Here is a 5,437-nt window from a genome sequence, read left to right as displayed (position 1 = left end):
TCCGAGATTCACTGCGGCACCTGTGATTGTCAAGGAAACAAGACACAGAGACAAGTCTCAGCTTTGTCAATTTTGGGAAAATCGTTAGGAAGCGGAATCAGAGGAGAATGGAGAGTGAACTGTCTGAATGAGCAGAGACTGCCGAGGCACCGTCCCCTTTATTTTAGAGTCTGGGACATAGTCTCTCATTTCTCGACGTCATTAATTGATCTGAGGTACTAAAAGCACACCACTTGCAGGTGGTCTGCTTTTGCTGATGTCGCTGTCTGGATCTAAACAAACCCCAACTCCCAGACTGAGAATCAAAGCCGGGTCACAACGAAGAAAGTGAAAGAATAGAACTGCTAGCCCCCCACGGACAGCTATACGAATACCACGTATGTGTAGAATGACAGGCCTCAAGGTCGTTGTAGATGCTTTCGTCAGATGCAATCACTTAACTATCTTTATTCATTTTCATCACTTGGCCTTGTATGCATGAACAACTCAAGCTCAGATCCGTGTATTTCTGAAGGTTATGTGGGTTCTCCTCTGCGCATCCCTTCAGACAGTGAATCCTGATTCAACCATCCGCTTGCTGATGAGATTTTTCTACATATCTCCTCAACCCTTTCCACCTCTTAACTTCAGTCTATGCCTCTGTTGATCGGTCAAGAGGAAACGTTTCTTTTAGTCTGCATTGTCCATGATGCTCATTATTTAGTGCATATGAAACATCTATCCTCACAGTTTCCTCTGCCTTAAGAAAACAACCACTGTCAAAACAATCTGTCTTCATAACCTCAACTTTTCAATTTATGCACGGTTTCCAGTGCGATCACATGACTACTGTAATGTGAATTGCAGAGCTGCACGCAATATGTCGGGGGAACCGAATGAACAAATGAAATAAATGACTGGAGAAAGCCACAGAAACTTGCCGTTTCCAATAAAACATCTTTTGCTCAATCCTTCGCTGTGCACTTATGCTGAACCCGATGTTCCAGTCATGTCTTGTCCGTGTCAGTAAAAGCTGCTCCAGGAGGATTAATTACAGAACAGCTGCATCTAAATGGATTGAATTGCTTGAAGATGCTGACCATGGGATTGAGCACTTTCACCCAAAATAGTGACCGTAGCAGTACAGAATGAACACTGTAAATGTCAGTATTATATTGCGAAATACCTCAGTGAAATGGGAAGGTGGACGTTTAGGCGAGTTAGTTCTTGTGGGAGGGAGATATTTCTCCGATAAAGGATGATTATGATATGTGAAACGCAAATATGTGAGACAGCGGGTGTTTGAAGAAGGAAACTGATCATCACGAAGAATATTTTTATGTTAAAAAAAGATTGATTTTCCCAGCGTTAGCTACGCACATATTACATGGAGTAAAACAGGAAAAATGCCGATTGCTGTTACTTTGATTCGAGCAGAACTTGCTGTGTTTACAATGCCAAGGAAGAACCATTTCATGATCCTGGTGCCACATGGAAAAGCCCGATGCAAAAAGCAATAAGGATCGTGGCAGAGGTTATGCCAGGAACAGAACCACTCGCAGAAAGGAATACTTATCAAACAGTGACTGAGATGTGGGAACTCAGATTCGGTTGAGTCTTTAACTTCTGTGTCCCGAGAGACTGTAGTGATTGCAACACTGAGGTTGTAGGAGATTACGTTTGCGAGATATCTACAAAACTTCAAAGGATCATGGGATACGGCAGGGTATTGCTGAAATGTAGTTCTCAATAACACTGTATTGCTGGGAGCTCCAATTTCACCTGCGAGAACTTGTATTGACATGGAATAGGGAATATTGGGACATCAGCTGGGCGTCAAGATAGTGAACTATTTTAATCTTAAGTGAAGTAATTTTCAGCAGGACACTTGTTTGTGGATTGAGAGAATATCTGCAACTGGGACAGTCTAAATTGCAAAGAAGAGTTCTGCAAAGAGTCAATTCTTGGAGAAGCATCTGTGCCGGGTGAAGTAGAGGAATATTTTACGTCTTCTGCCCGTCCTTATATGGTTGACTTTGCACTGGATTAATTTCTATGAAGGGATTTTTTTGCTCAGTTCACAGTAGTCACTTTCCTGCATACACGCAAAGGTCGTTACTGTAATCGAGACCTCTGAAAATTAACTGGTATATACGATGTGGTGACGAGGCTCACGTTCACGTCAGTTATGCTGAAGAAGTGGATACGAAATTCATCAGATCAGCAGTGATACCATTGAATGACTGAGCAGACAGAGTGTGAATGGAAGCTTCATGAGGACATATGTGTTTTTTTTTGGAACATTCGCTGCATTGAAAGGTGTTGAAGATTGGACCGAAGCAGTGACAGTAATTATCTTTATCGCTTGTTCAATTGGTGAACACGACTGCTATTAACCATGTCCGTGTTAACATCATGGCTCTTAAGTCCTTCCCTGTGTATCGGGCCAGTGGCGCAATGGATAACGCGCCTGACTACTGCTCAGGCGATTGTAGATTCGAATCCTACCTGGCTCGGCAACAAAGCAGACTTTTAATAAGCAGGAAAACTGATTTTTCTGAAGTCGAAATACGGTATGAGTTCCTAATCTGCAAGAACGAGAATGCCTTCATTAAATGTACCCGAAAATATGAAAGTCAATGTTCCAGCATCATCACAGGAGGGAAGCCGAATAGTCGCACACGATCCTCATGGGCACCTTTCCATATCATAAAGCCACTGATCGAGTAACTGTTGCTCGCGGGAATGCTCAGCTTTGAGAATTTTTTGAAACTCCTTGGCCAGTGGAATCAGAGAAGAATAAAGGGATAACTGTCCAACTGATCTTTATAGAGAGTGAGTTCCAGAGTCTACCACCACTGACTGATAAAGTTTTCCTACCAGTCTATTCAACGCTTTCTGCATCTTATCTGAAATCGAAAAACCCTGGTGATCGATCAAGACCAAATGTGTCCTTCAATCTGTCATTCCATGTCCCTCATTATTTCGTACACGTCAATCATGTCTCCTCACAATCAGCTCTGGTCTGAGAAAAATAACCCCCGTTTTGCCGAGGCCACACCACTCAAAACATTCTTATGCAGGCAATGCAGAGCGTAATGTCGTTCTTTGTTTTGGTGAATATATGGTAAAATTTACTCGGAATATTTTAGCTAGTTTGACTACCAGTTTTTAAAACAGAGAGAAAATTATTCACAATATTAAAGGATGAAACACAGTGAACAGAATATAGAATACCCACAGAACTCAGCTATACAAAATAGACTTAATTATGCTATTCCAAAAATACACAGCCGTCCTGATAATTAAACCCCATAAACACAGAGTATAAATAAAACAGGTTTACAAGTCGAAATTAGAGGGGCAGAAGAAGAGAGACACGCACATCACTGGCATCGATAGGCACCTGGAAAGCCTTCGTGTAATTAGGTGTTGCTGATACTTTGGCAATGGTTAACAAAGTCATTTAACACAGTCCTCCAACTGCAGATATGCATCAGTCTTTCTAACAACATTGATTTTGTGATAGTCCACACATAACTGTTGGGACTTTTCTGGCTTTGGCACCATGATGATGGGTGAACTCCATTCATTGAAACTCACTTCCGTTATGCCATTTTCGAGCATACGTGAGATCTCCATATGAACTTGTACAAATTTAGAGGGTTATGCGTGCAAGGATGTTACAAAGTCAGAACAGCATCTCCTATATTTACATCATCTACAGTTAGATTATTAATGCCCAGTATATTTCAGCAGATCTCCCCATGCAAGTTTAATAACTTTCGATTTTCTTCTGGAAGATAACTGAATAACTTTACCAATATTGGACAAATTTTGCATTGTGCAATCTTCTTTCAGGAACGTCCAATGCAGAATTCCCTGACATTGGTTCTTCCCAGTGTGTCGTAGTCAATAACACATTCTCCTCTTGCGTTCGTTTTCTGCCAAAATACCATCAGAGCATGTTCCCATCGCACATTCCGTGAGATTCCTTCGTGCCTGGAGTCGATATCAAGTAGCTAACCTAACTCAATTTCCTCTCAATTTGATTAGGTCTTCTAAACCTTATTTTAACGTTTCACCAATTAATGAAATTTAAATAAATACATAATTCCCAGTGGCATAATTATGTTTTTTTTTTATTTCTCATACACTTCCTGTTTCACCATTTGCTGCGATACTTTTAAATACTTCCCGACAACTCCCCAACATTATTTAGTCCAACTTTAAAATTTGACATATCGTCCAAATGCGTGGTCTCTCTTCTCTGACTTAGTAATTTTGCCTTAATAAATTTTAATGATCCTCTTACTTTATGCACAAAATTGGTTTCAGACGGACTTAGTTTGGTGGATTCTTTTGGTACATCTCAGATCGCAAACAGCACTGACGCAACTCCCTTATGGAAATAATCTGGCTACTCCGAACCATAAAACCTCAAAATAGTCTTTAATAATTGACGTCACCTTCCCATGCACCCTGTGATTCTGGATGGTACACAGTAGATTTGAATCGTTTTATTTTCAAGCTATCTATATGCTCCTTGGAAAGTTTAGATGTGAAGTTTGACCCTTGAGCTCATTGTATCTTTGATGGTAGTCTTAATCTAGTTTGTAAAAAAAATCGTAATTCTTCCACAGTCCTTTTAGCTGTCATATTGCACGATTGAACAACATTTGGAAATCTCGTCAATCCATCTATTTCTGTTAATTAATACGTATTCCCATCGCTTATTGGATGTAGTGAACCTACACAATGATTGAAAACTCTTAACAAACATTCCTCGAATGCTGAAATAGATCTTAAAGGTGCAGGCTTTATTATTTCCCATGGTTTTCCTATTAGTTGAAATGTATGACACGTCTGGCAAAATTCAAATGAATTCCCCTGCAATCCAGGCCAGTAAAAATGTCTTTGTATTTTAGCTTCCGTTTTCCTCAGGCCAAAGTAATTTCCAATTTGTGGCACATGCGGCACTCGCAGCACCACTTTTCTGTACCCGAAAGAAAAAAGGATTCTGCCCATTTCTCACTTGCTTGAATATGTGTTGCTCTCCATTTCCTCCTTAACATATCATTTGCTAAGTAATATCACACGGGGATGCACTCACTCTCCTTCCAGGTACAGGTCTTTCATCTTTCTGCTGTAAGTCAGCAGCACAGCACAACTGAATATATTTGCATTTTTAACGCTTGTCCCCTGCTGTGTCCCACTGATCTGATTAAAAATATTTTGGAATCTTATTTCAGCTTCCTTATCCCTGCCTTTTGATTTCTCCTGCCTCAGCTTGTAACTCTGTGATCGCGTTAAGACACAATCTGGGAAAATTCCTTGATAAACGTCCTGCATTGCTACACTTGCCTGTATCTCGACTGGCTTTTCACTGGAGTAGGCAGCACGCTTACCGGTGATTGAGCTATACCATTTGCAAGTACAAATTGTATTCTTGGAGCTG

The 5,437-nt window shown here is 40.6% G+C and overlaps 1 non-coding gene across 1 annotated transcript; it reads left to right on the top strand.

Annotated features, from left to right (window-relative positions):
- Positions 1-2,422: 2,422 nt before the first annotated feature.
- On the top strand, positions 2,423-2,495 carry trnas-acu. The gene has a single exon. It is a non-coding gene; the product is annotated as a tRNA-Ser (tRNA).
- The last annotated feature ends 2,942 nt before the right edge of the window (positions 2,496-5,437 follow it).

This window comes from Chiloscyllium plagiosum, unplaced genomic scaffold (genome assembly GCF_004010195.1).
Source record: "Chiloscyllium plagiosum isolate BGI_BamShark_2017 unplaced genomic scaffold, ASM401019v2 scaf_17026, whole genome shotgun sequence".
Lineage (NCBI taxonomy): Eukaryota > Metazoa > Chordata > Chondrichthyes > Orectolobiformes > Hemiscylliidae > Chiloscyllium > Chiloscyllium plagiosum.
The sequence above is the reverse complement of the archived record's forward strand: the minus strand, read 5'-3'. Positions and strand labels throughout refer to the sequence as shown.